A 13,280-nucleotide genomic window follows, 5' to 3' on the forward strand; every position below is an offset into this window, starting at 1 on the left:
CTGCCACATCTTAGCGATCCTTTTCACCAAGGCTGGTGACTGTTGCGTCATCTGAGTCCGAAAGTGCTCACCTCGTTGCTGGCAGAATCCTGCCCTGGTCCTCGCTGTAGCTCCACAGGGCCTTGAAGTTCATGGCTACACCAGGCTGACCAGGCTAACCAGAAGCTGTCACTAGATCATCAACTGAGTATTTATTTTGGCTCTTCTCCCACTAGAATAAGGACTCCTTGAAAGAGGGCTTGGGGCTGGGGAGGAAGGCACTTTGAATCGTTCACCCGCGGCTTATGGATGCTTGATACAAATGCAAAGGGTAAGAAACTGGAATGACTTTAAGAGTACACTGTGGTCAGAACAGACTCCGGAGCGATGTCTGTTCCCTCTAATCCCTTTCAAAATGTCCCGAGTGACCTCCTGAAAGGCGCCAAAAGCTTGGCACAAGTGAATGTGTAAAACCAGACGGTTGAGGTACTCTGTTATCCTTGACCAGAGGACAGTTTGAAATTCTGCAAGCATGCCATCGTTCAAGTTCTGATTCAGCACTCCCTGGATGGGAACTATGGCTCAAGGAGGCCTCAGGAGCCTTGTGCTACGTTTTGTTTTAACTTTCATCTTCCTATTGTAAGCCAGTAAATGCCATTCATTTTCTTCGGAGCTCTTTCCAGTGTTTGAAAATAATCATGCGGCTCCAATCACTTTTATGGGCAGACAGACCCTGCGGTTTTCTATTGACTAGACAACTGTAAATAGAGCTGGTTCTCCTGGAGGAGGGGTACAGTGTTACAATAGAGTTAATCCAACCACCAGGCCTTTGCTACCATCTCACATAATAAAGCAGACGTGTTTAACACCTGTGTTTATATCCTGGGGTCTCTGGCAGTGGGGTGTATCTGTAGGTGGTCCAGAGGGAAAGGAGAAATTGAGGAAAGGCACTCACTCACTGCCAGCGAGAGGTGAGAGCCAGGGGACCCGGGAAAGGGAGTCGGAATGTGCAAATGGTTCACCTTAGCACCCCTGCCCCCCACCCCAAGCAAGCCCTGCCTCACATGCCCAGGGAGGAAGGAGCTTCTGTCATGTTCCAGTGAAGGATTTATCCCTGACTGTAGGACAGACGGCATTTACATTTATTTAAAACTTCTAGCAAGACGTGGGTGGGGTGGCTTTTTTTTTTAAAGATTTATTCATTTTATTACAGCCAGATATACACAGAGCAGGAGAGACAGAGAGGAAGATCTTCCGTCCGATGATTCACTCCCCAAGTGAGCCGCAACGGGCCGGTGCTGCGCCGATCTGAAGCCGGGAACCAGGAACCTCTTCCGGGTCTCCCATGCAGGTGCAGGGTCCCAAAGCCTTGGGCCGTCCTTGACTGCTTTCCCAGGCCACAAGCAGGGAGCTGGATGGGAAGTGGAGCTGCTGGGATTAGAACCGGCGCCCATATGGGATCCCGGGGCTCTCAAGGTGAGGACTTTAGCCACTAGGCCATGCCGCCGGGCCCAGGCTTTTTTTTTTTTTTAAGATGTAGTGTCCCGTGTTTTTTGGATCATCTTGTCTTTCAGAATTTTTCATTTTTTGACGATCCTCCAGGCTTCCGTGTTATGCCTTGTCCATAACATCAGCAGCCGCCGAGGGACAAAGAAAGTGACATCAGAGTCCCCAGAGGGATGTCGCTGAGGGACAGTGCCCTTACCAAGCAAGGCGCAGGGCAGCATGCAGCTTTGTTCCACCCTGCAGGAATGCCATGCCCCCGGGAACAGAGGCACCCACCGGGTCCCTCGGGTTTTCCTACGGGATTTGATTCTGGCCAACACTTCCCTAGAAGCGTCCCACTTCTCAAGAGCCTCAGGGTCTCAGTGCCTGCGATCTCCCAGCTTCTCTTCAGTTCCCACTCTTTATTACTAACAGCACAGAGCTTTGCATCTGAGTCCCTTCATTCAGCGACTAGCATCAAATCACTGAAATATTTTTTACACTCCTCAAGGGCTGGTTTCTAATGCTCTGGGCTTTGTAGGTTTCCACTAAGTTGGTAAGTGAATAGTATTTTTTCGCGGGGACTTTTGTGGTTTAAAGATTTATTTAATTTGAAAGGCAGAGTTAGAAAGGAAGAAAAAGAGATCTTCCACCTCCTGATTCACTCTCCCAGATGGCTGCAACATCGAGAGCTTGGCTACCCAGCCCAGCCAGGAGCCTGGAGTCATATCCAGGTCTCCCACGTGGGTGGCAGGAGCTGAAATACTTCTAGCAAGAAGTGGGCTTCAGGACGTTGTGGGCCGGTCTCCCTGGTACACATTAGCAGGGAGCTGGATCAGAAGTGGAGCAGCCAGCATTAAACTGTTGTTCATGTGACATTGGGTGTGATCTCCAAAAGCAATGGCAAACCGCACTGTGTCATCTCTGGCTGTGCTGCCACCTTGTGCCGGCTGCAACCTCTGCTACCTGTCCTGCCCCGACAGAGTGCTCCCGTGCCTTGAGTGCTCTCCACAATTCCCGTGGGAGGAAAGGACAAGCACCATGTGCCCTTTGTTTTCCCTGACTCATCCGTAGTAACAAAGATCACAACACAGAGAGAGCACAGCCAGTTGATTCCAGTAGCTCACCTGTGGTGAGAAAAAAGAAGCAACTATTTGAGCACTGAAATACTCCAGCTAAAAATAAACCCAACTATCTACAGGCCCCCGAAAAGCAGGAGTTCTGGAGTGCTCATCTTTCAGATCTGGTGATGGGGTGGGAGAAACACCCAAGTCCCTACAAACCCCACCACCGCCCCTTTCAATGAACAGCCCTTCTGCAGCGTCCGTTCCTCTGGGGTCTTGGCCATCTGTGCAAAACAGGACATGTGCGTGGTGGTAGTGGAGCTTTTCCAACAATTGTATGCCAGGGGTACAAGATCACAGTGTTCCATTATCCTATTAGAGTGATTTCTTTCCCCCAGCTACATCATTCCTGAATTTGCTACCTACAAAGCAACCCATTTGAAGCTGAGACTGTCCCGGTTGCTTTTTCTGACCTTGTCGCAGATTGCTGGTCCCCACAGCACTTTGTTGTTCTGCATTGTGTCACTTCCACAACTTTTTGGGAGCTCCCTGCCTTGCGAAATAATTATTTGGCCTTTTGTTTCTGAGAAAAGTACTAGTTACCAAGCCAAGCCACAAGGAAAGTAATAAAGAGAAAACAATCTAATATTAAATTTGTGGGTTGCATTTGCAATGTTGCATTTTTATGGAGCTCTTTTCCATTTAGTAATTCCTCCTGAGCTCGGGCTCATTTTTTTTTTCAACTCAGATGTGCCAGTCTGGGTGGAACTAACAGTATTTCCATAAATTTAGCATGATACAAATTCATTTTCAAATATAGACTTTAAGCACAAATGAATGCTCTGACATACGTGATCTGTGCAAGCACACGTGTGTGCTTTCTTTCTGATGAGCCATAGCTTTTCAGGACTCTATGAACTGCTGAGGAGTTTTAGCAAAGTTTCCCTCCGAACAACTGACGATTCTAATGCTGTAATTAGAATGACATGCTGGAGAGCTGTATATCCATGATGGATGTTAAACCCTTTTTTTTTTTTTTTGACAGATCTCATTTTGTGAAAGAAAACGTTAGTGATTACTGTTTGTTCCTTCACGTCCGTTTTTGTTTGGGATGTGTTTAAACGTGATTGTTCAAGCTGTTAAGCGACCTCCTGTTGGCGAGCAAACACGTTCCGAGGGAAATTTTTATTCTTTGGGAAAATCAGTTTTGAGCTAGGATTTATAGGCCATGTTTTGCTCCGTCGCAGGGCTGGCTTGCTTTGAAGTGCCAATTCTCTCCCAGTGCCTAATGGAAAAATGACTAGCCATGGTGTGACAAGGCACAATGTTGATTAATATCCGGGGAAAAAATATTAAACACCATCTAGCTTTCTAAGCTCTGGCTTGACATAAATATGCTAGTAACTACTGACTCTAAATTTGGCAGCAGTTTTTCTAGTAAATACAACTTGGGGCCAGAAACTCTACAATGTCAAATTAGAACACTACCCAAAGGGAACAAAATGCCTCGCTCGTATCAGCCCTGACCCCGTAAGAGAAATGAAAGATGAATTGATTCCCGGAGAAGATCCTTTTCCAGAACGAGACAGGGCAGCTTCCCCGCAGCAAACCAAGAGGGGAGCCGGCTGCATCCTCAGTCGGTCTTCCGTATTTACAGAATTTTCACATGGCTTTTGGTTTACAACAGCACAGTAACTCTTTCCTTAAAAGATGTCTAAGAAATCTGTGTTCAGCTGCCCCGAGAGGCAGTGCAATTCTGAAAGCTCTGACAAAAGAGGTCCCCCACCACAACACAAATTGTTAGCTGCGACTTCAGTGAGACCTGTGTGTGTTTCAGTCGCAGCCATTCAAACGTCACTGTTCCCGGATCCACAAATTAGCCTCTCGCACTCCAGACAGTGTCCTCCTTTCCATACATTCTGTCCTGCTAGTCTGCCATCAATATAAAAATATTCTAATGACCATCATATTGAGATCTTTCTTTTCCAAAATCAAAACAATGAAAGCAATTTTTGAGTCGTGGGAAGTGCAAAGGAATGACAAATCCCGCCTAGCCTCCCTTTTAAAATCATTTGCTTGTGCTTGCACCTTGATGTGGTCAACGCTTACAGTTAGGGGCTGCTCTAAAGCTGTGCCCCGAGGAAAATCTGTGAAAGGGAAATCTTCAGCCAACAAGAATTACCAAAACGCTGAAGGATCTACCTTTCCAGCTTATTTTTCAAGCAAATTCTAAGATGTCTAAACAGAAAATTTTGACTGGAATTGAGTAAGCGATCATCATATCATTGAGGTTTAGTGTATAAACATAATTACGTAAGCAGTACATGCGAGTGGCCAGCGCTCCGGGCACAGGTCTGTTTTGGAACTTCTCTTTCTGAGACACGAGCTTGAATAAACTCACAGCTTTGCAACGTGACCACATAGTCTATCGATCTTTCAAATTTTAATGCCAAATTATGTTGGAAAAAATATTCTCATTATATCTGCATATCGAGACATATTCCTGAGACTTTTGTTGAAGATGAATGCAGAAATTTGTAAGTTTTATATGTAAGTATACAATTACATATACATTAGGATATTTTTTAAAGATGACAACAACTGTCTTTTAACACTGTAGGCCCATTCTGATTATGAATTCAATATCTGTTTTTAAATAATTTTTAGTTAGCAGAAATAATGAAGATTTTTAAAACACTTGATGAATCCAGATAATTTGCAATAATCTGTGACAATAAAAATAAATATTTAAAAGGTTAACTCTGATGCATGAATTCATGCCAACTCATTGTCTTTTTAACCTGTCTGTCATGTTGATGGCAGTATCGTTGTTGGTATTTGCAGTTATCCAGTCTTCAAGTGTCGAGAAGCAAAGATTTAAAAAGCTTGTTAAATGTATGAAATGCTTGGGAGTATTAAAACCTCCACCCAATTCCAGTTATTGACACACAGAGTTCTTTTCAGGCCATGATAAACACAGCTCACAGAGTGCCCTGTGGCTTGTCGGAACTGCCCGCCACACAGAAATGCCCGTCAGCCGAGAAAGCCTGCCATGCAGGTGGCATGAAGACAGAGCAAGCGCGTGAGACCGAGTGTGAGGGCAGTGGAAGGGGTCAACATCTTCTCTTACCAAAAAAATTCATCTGCACAAGATTCAATGATTGTTCCCATGCCTTTCCACTTCCTGCAAGTCACACGTGAATATTAAAAGCTTTTGCAAAACTGAAAAATGGCTGGTAGGAGGATGGTGAGAACAGTCAGCCAGCCCTACACGTAAACAGTAGGGTGAAGAGCAAGTTGAGCAAGTCAAGCAGACACGGGCGACAGTCGCCTCTCCCCTCTTCCGTATATTCTTTCCTCTGTTTTCTTCCTTTTCTTCTTCTTTATGTTTTTTAACAGGACAAATTGTCCTGCAAGAACCGGAAGTGTTTTCTTCATCAGCAGCGGTACTTTCTGCATCTGTGCTCTCAGCTTTCACTGGTGATTAAGCTCAAGGCAGGGGCAGATAAAGACACGCTTACACTGCTACTCCTTCCCTGCTCAAGTTGCCTCCTACCTTGTCACTGGGCAGACCCAGCCTGCTGGGGAACTCCAAGGACAGCCTCGTCCAGGCCAGCAGAAGACACTGGGGTCACCACCCAGCACTCCTCACCACACACATACCCACTCAGAGCCTTTTGTACAGAGACACGGGACATGTATACATGTGTGCTCACCTGTACAAATGCGTAAACAACATATCAAGGTTCACCTGCACACATGCCCAACACACTCACATGTACATATGCACATTCACACATCCATAGCTCACACACCTGGATGCTTCAGTTGAACTTAGAGGCAGTTGGGAGCAGGTGCCACCGAAGCCCCCCCTTACGGGTGGGTGTCAAGAACTGGGGAAAGCATCCAAGGAGGTGTGGGGTCTGTCGGATCTTTTGATTCCATTCTGTCACTTGCCATCACCCCCCCACACCTCAACAGGTACAGCTGAAATGTTTATTATCCTCACATCTCTTTGATCTGGTGCATAAATCAAGGTCCTTTGGCAGAACCACACGTGACAAGGATGCTGACAGCAGCATTCTAATATATATATATTTTTAATTCTCTGATTAACACATTTTTCATTTGTGGCCGAACCATTCATCATAGGACGACTGTTCACTGGTACTTTGCTTTCAACAGCCCTTACGGTCGTCCGCCTAGTGTGTAACCGGAGAATTGTATTTGGAAGGGCTAGGGCTTCTGGCCACAGCACAGTTGCTCCGTGGTGGCAGAGAGAAAAGAGACTGTTCCCGGAGCGGATCTGTGGAACTGCAGGTCTGTCAGGCGCCTCTTTCTCTCAGCCACACCGCCTCTTGTTGCTCTTGTTGCAAGAAAGCACTCAGAAGAACCAATTTGGCTTTTCTCAAGAGAAAAGAAATGAGGAAACCGGTTTATTTTACCTTATGCTTTGGATAAGCTAATTCCAATCAGGTGAGTTGTCAGCTGTTTATAGTTGAATGTCAGACAGATGTCACAAGCTGATCCGTTGGCCCAACAATTCTGGTATCCAGCACTGTATGTGCACCCCAATTTTCTGTCCAAGTCAGTAAGCTCCAGGAGAAAGCAAGGGGGAGAAGATAATTCATACGTACGCGTTCGTGTTTCGTTTTGCTTTATTGCATAACGCTCGGCAACCCTGCCCCTGCTCCGTGTGGTCTGCAGATGGCTGCTGTCCTCTGCAATAGGAATCCTGCCGCCCAGACTCTTCTTTTTATTTTTACTAGGAATGGTTCTGAAATTTTAAGAGTTAATTTTGTTTGGGCAAACGCCTCATTCCAGCCGTGTCAGTTGTGTCTTGCACAAATTGTAAAATATACTTTGGCGTCATTTACCTCTGTTGAAAACAAGCAGCAACTTTTGGCTAGACCCAGGAAAAGAAGTGATTTTTTTTTGCTATTGTTGCTGTTGTTTTATTTTTGTTTATCTGTGAAGTACGTGTCTTTAAAAAGCATTTCAGTTTTGGCCATTTGACACCTGGGGAGGGAAACCATCAGCCATGCTAAAATTTAACCCTAGAAAAGAGGAAGTCATTCTGAGAACTATTAAAAGGCTGTGATTTTTGTGTTTCAGGAGACTCTGTGTCAATAGTGAAACACGCCTTGCTCGAGACTCCTCGGAGTGGCCAAGCAAGCACGGGCCTCTGAAAGGCCTGTAGCACAGGTGTTATTTATTTTCTTGAGGTTATAATTTCACTGAACAAGTCACACACACCACACGCACACACCACGCGCGCACGCACACACACACACACACACACACACACACACAGGAGCTGACAACTAGGAAATAAATGCTAGGAACATCAAACGTGGGATAGGCATTTTACATTTTTGTTTCCAGGAGGCCAAAGTTTGAAAAGCCTGCTAAATAAGATTGAATGGATGGACTGACTTCGTGAGTTTTCTAACTGCTTTATAAACCTAACCTGCTTTATAAACTGCTTGCAAGAGTTTATTCGCTTTTCTATTCTGCAGTAATGAAAGATATGCCCTACTGCCATACTGAAGTATCTGCTTTATTTAACCACAATGCGTTTCAGATTCTCAGACTTACTCTGTGTTATAATACATGTAAACTTATTTTTCTTTATATTTTCTCCTACTGCATTTCATCAACTTTTTAAATAAGCAAGCCCCAGAAAATTGCTTTGAATCTCAATTTTATATGATGAAAAATCACTATATGGGCTTATGAAGAATTATATAGCTACCATGTCAAATTCACGCACATCTATACAGTGAATTTCAAATATGTAATAAATATCATGAAAGAACCATAACAATGTGATTCATCTCAGCTACGTATATTAGCAAGGCAATTATACAAGTGGATTTTTTTTTGCTCTTTAAAATCTTTCAAAGCAAAATTTATCTTAAAAAAATTCTAATTTTGTAGATTAGGGATTTGATACCATACATTTTTTAATTGAAAAATACCCATGAAGTTTTAAAAAATTTCCTATACTGATTGCCCGAGCTAAAATAGGACCAGCATCTTTTCGGATTTTACTGTCAGCTCACAGTCATACCACAGGGGAGTCTTAATCAGTTTTCCATTTTGTGATAAATTGATGTGTCGTTAGGCTGCCCATCAGTGGCATAAATCTGTATGCAAACCAAAGGAAAATGAGCAAAATGACCTAGATCTAGTCCCCCTTGGAGCTAGAGACGTGGATGGCGGGTTTATTCCTCAGCAGGCATTCTTTCAGAAGGTTCAGTGAAAGAAATCATCTTTGATCCCCGCATCTAGTCCACGCGCACATATTTTCTATAGTTCTGAATCTTTGTACACCTCACCAAAAGCATCAGCTGTTTCAAATTCACTCCCTCCATATTCCATTGATTTCGAGACAAAAAAGGTTACACCCTCCCCCCACCCCCGGGAAACAAATCAAAATCTCTCAAGTCTTAAGGTGTCAATTCTTTAAGCTATATATTAAATTTTTGCCAGAAATGTTTTTACGCAAATCTGCTGCCTTAGGACCGCCTCTGAATGCTGGGTAGTGTGCAATTTACAGCAGCAACCAATTATTAGAACAGCATGGTCCAGCATCTTGAGAAAATTAAGAATTTCCCTGGGAGCCTTTTGATTCCTCAGGGAACAGACATGTGCAATTTGTGCGTTCTAGAAATCGGGTTGAAACCCTCAGCGCTGCAGCCTGTAGAGACAAAGTCTTTTCTTTCTCAGCTTGCTTCTTTAGCGTGTTGTATGTTACTCTGACAAAGTTAGAACTGACGCATTCTGTGACACGTTAAGCACCAGTAATCTATGGTTGAACACTTTTCAGTGGTGTCTTGTAGCTATCTTTTATTTTCCCGATAACCAAGTAGTTATTAATGTTGTTATTCCCGTTTTTAATAAGGAGGTGAGCTTGTCTCTTGCTTCTTTGAAAAAAGCTGGCATTTTTCTCTCACTCTCTGATGCTCCTATTTAGTTACAGCTGCTGCAGGCAGGCGGCTCGGTGTGAAGTTTGCCCCCAGCTCAGACTCTTGCCTGAGACCGGTTGTCGTTTGAAACTGAAACACCAGCAGTGCTGAGGGGGAAAAAATGCCATGAAAACAGAGCCCGCTGCATTCCAGGAAAATAAACAAGCAAGGCCACCCAAATTTTCAATTAGTGCTCCTGCAGGATGCATAGATTTGTGCAAGGCGCCCCAGGCCGGGTCAGGGACCAGGGGCAGGGGCAGGAAGGCGAGCACCGGGCAGGCAGGCCCAGTGTGAAGGTGGCTCCTCTCCAAAGAAAACGGCATGCTGATGGTCCGCGTGGCTTCCGAGTCAGACCCGCCAGCCGTCCACTGGGACGCGGTCATGGGGGAGGTGTTGGGTGTTGCTGCTAAGCCTGCAGCTTGGGAAGCCTTGTGGGCAAGTCACCCTTGCGAACTCCAGAGGCATTTCCTATCATGAACTTCATGAACATTCCCAGTCCCACCCTCACCCTCCACCACCTCTGCCAGAATTCACTGCCTGAAGCAACGACTCTCTGATCCGTCATGAAAATGAGAAGATGCGTTTGGTACGCCGGGCTCCCTGGTCAGCAGGCAGAGGTGCAGGGTAGGAGCCACAGATGGCTTTCTCCCAGAGTGAGTGAGTCAGCAAAAGCCGAACGAGTGTAGATAAAACGGAAGTAAAAAGCGAGGGCTTGGAGACTTTTTCCTTTGGCTGTGTTTGTGCACCCCGTGTCTGAGGCTCTGCTTACAAGGCTGGAGAGGTGCCGTGGGCACAGTGCGATCTGCAGGCATCCCACGCGGTGTGCCCAGCCTTCTGCCTCCTTCACCTCTTCTCTGCTCCCTGGCGGTTTCCCAACTCATCATACTGACGCTAAGAGAACTGAATGGGGAAAATGGGTGAAATTTTCCACAGCAGGGTGGTTTCGGCTTAAAAAAACAGCACCCACGCATTCGGGGTGGATTAGTCCTGTGTTGTGGGCATCAGGTTTTTCTTATATTGTTACATTGGGGTTAAATTATTGCATCATATTCGCATTGCATGAATTAATCAAAGAACAAATCTGTGCAGTCTATTGATTCTTGTCCCCAGTCTGGGAGATAGCAGAGTAAGTACTGTGGACCGTGGTTGCAAATGCAATTCTAAGCTCCAGCACCTTAGGCAGCTTAGGCAGGACGAACAGTAGGGGTGAGCCCAAGACAGGCAACAGCCCCACTTGCAGCTGCAGGGGGGAGTTAAACTCAGTCCTTACTAACAATTTAAGAACGGTGCTGAGTTTGGTGACTATGGGAGAGCTTTTTTATCTTACTTTAATCAGAAAGGCAGATTTACAGAGAGAAGGAGAGTCGGAGAGAAAAATCTTTCATCCACTGGTTCACTGCCCAAGTGGCCACAATGGCCAGAGCTGAGCTGATCCAAAGTGAGGAGCTAGGAGCCAGGAGGTTTTTCTGGGTCTTTTACGCAGGTGCAGGGTCCCAAGGCATTGGGCCATCCTTGACTGCTTTCCCAGGCCACAAGCAGGGAGCTGGATGGGAAGTGGAGCTGCCGGGATATGAACCAGAATGCATATGGAATCCCAGCGCATGCAAGGTGAGGACGTTAGCTGCTAGGCTACTGCATCAGGCTGCTAATCTTATTTTTAAGTATTTTAATTATTTATTCAAAAGGCAGACTTAAAGAGAGACAGAAACAGAAAGAGATAGAGAGAAAAAGATCTCTTTCATATGCTGGTTCGCTCCCCAGATGCCCACAACAGCCAAACTACGAGGGCTGGGTCATACCAAATCCAGGAGGCGGGGACTCCAGCCAGGTCCTGTATGTGGTCTCAGGTGCTTAGATGCTTGAACCATGACCATTCATTGTTTCAGGCGCGTTGGCAGAAGAGACTTCATTTACTCATTATACCACAGCAGCTCAGGCTGGTCCTGACAAGATATTTTTGTAATGCTTGTCCTCTCAGGACAGAGGAAAGAACAAAACCACCCCCAGTACATTTCTTCTTACCTAGGATTCTTCTCCTGACAAACCAACTGTTCCACGCAGATTAAAGAAGCTATCATTTTCTTTTCACAGAAATTTGATGTTGTGGCGATGATACAGCATACTTCCTATCACTGAACTCTCACCGTGTGGGAGTGTATCCTTTACCTAGTTTTTCTATTTTAAACAAAACAAAACAAAACAGAACAAAACAAAAGATTAAGCATCTTTCCCTATGGGAGTGTTTTCAAATGCACATGCGATGAAATTCAGTGACTTAAGAGTTCATTTCAGCCACTGTTTCCTGCTGTCATAGTTTTTGGTCCCTGGGCATGCCTCAAAAGAAACCAGCCCGTTGTGGTGTCCCCATCCACAGCAGTGGCTTTCCTGCCTGCTCATCCGCTCCCTGCAGGGCTGCCTTTCACACTATGGCCTACTCTGCCTACACACCCATGCCATCCAGGGTTCTCACGGGCCAGAATGTTCCATCTGCTGCACCTGCTTCCAGGTACCAGGAATTCACGCGATGTCATAATTTACCCATGGAGTTGAACTTCTTTGTCACAAATGTCTCTAAGAAATAGATACATGTACCTGAAATGGACAAGAAAGCCAAAATTAATCATGATGCGAAACTTTGGGTTGCATGTCAGAGCTGGGAGAAACCCTGAACCCATGTAGATCAAACCTCTAATTCTGTGGATAAGAAAGTGAAGGCCCAGAACCAGCAACAGATCCAACTGTGCTTCCCACGAAAGGCAGGAAACAGCTGGTCTACCTTGAGCTGCTTTCAGTTTGTTTCCAACATCCAAACTGGTCTCAAGTGGTGTCATTAATGGATTTGTTGCTAAAAACATCGCTCTCTCTCTCTCTCCCCTACTGGTTTCCTCCTCAGGTGGGGTTGGGGTTAAACACCCTCATCCTGCTGACGTCAGCATTGGCCATGATGCACTCCCTCTTATGATAGGCAAGGATCAGCTGTGACTGGTGCCATGACCCTTTCAAAAAACCATCTGTGGGGTCAGCACTGTGAGCAGGTTAAGCCACTGCTTACTGATGTACACATCCTTATGGGAATACTCACAGTCCTGGCTGCTCCACTCCTGATACAGCTTCCTGCTAATGTGCCTGAGAAAGTAGTGGAGGCTGGCCTAAGTACTGGAGTCCCTGCTGCCCATGTGGGAGACCAGAAGAGAACTCCTGGCTCCTGTGTCAGCCTGGGTTAGTCCTATCTGTTGTGGCCATCTGGGGAGTGAATCCATGGATGGAAGACCGCTCTGTCTCTCCCTCTTTCTCTGTCACTCTGCCTTTCAAATAAACAGACGCAGATGTCCTGAGGTAGCCAGGGCCATCCGTGCCGAGACGTGCTTTCAATGGACTGGATGTCAACACTACAGCTTAGCCAGCTCAGCTGCCTGGGAGCGAGAGATTCTCCCTTAGTGACTCTGCCCCCAGTCGTGTGTCTGTAAAGCTGAAAGTCAGGAAAAGAACTATGAACGGGTGCATTTATGGGAAAGCAGTAAGAAGAGCCCTGTGGGCTCTCAGCAGAGGGGACTCAGGTCTTCCTGGAGATGACTTGAGCAGAGTGATGAATATTAGAACCTGACCATCGGCAAGCAGGAATAGCACTGGGTAGCAAAGGCTCATTGGGAGCCGACATAGCATGCCAGAAAGGCCTAGAATGTTCTTGAAATTTATGGTTATGTTTTTTTTTTATTAGTTTGTTCTAATCGTAACTCAAAGAACTATAATTGTTAGCTACCCTGTTATTCATGTGATCAGG

General features: G+C 45.6%; 1 long non-coding RNA gene across 1 annotated transcript; it reads left to right on the forward strand.

The window, feature by feature from the left end:
• Positions 1-864: 864 nt before the first annotated feature.
• Positions 865-11,688, forward strand: LOC131481048 (uncharacterized). The gene is made up of 3 exons (XR_009246004.1): positions 865-950; positions 7,644-7,733; positions 11,591-11,688. It is a non-coding gene; the product is annotated as an uncharacterized LOC131481048 (long non-coding RNA).
• The last annotated feature ends 1,592 nt before the right edge of the window (positions 11,689-13,280 follow it).

The sequence above is a fragment of the Ochotona princeps genome, chromosome 1 (genome assembly GCF_030435755.1).
Source record: "Ochotona princeps isolate mOchPri1 chromosome 1, mOchPri1.hap1, whole genome shotgun sequence".
In the NCBI taxonomy this organism is placed as follows: domain Eukaryota; kingdom Metazoa; phylum Chordata; class Mammalia; order Lagomorpha; family Ochotonidae; genus Ochotona; species Ochotona princeps.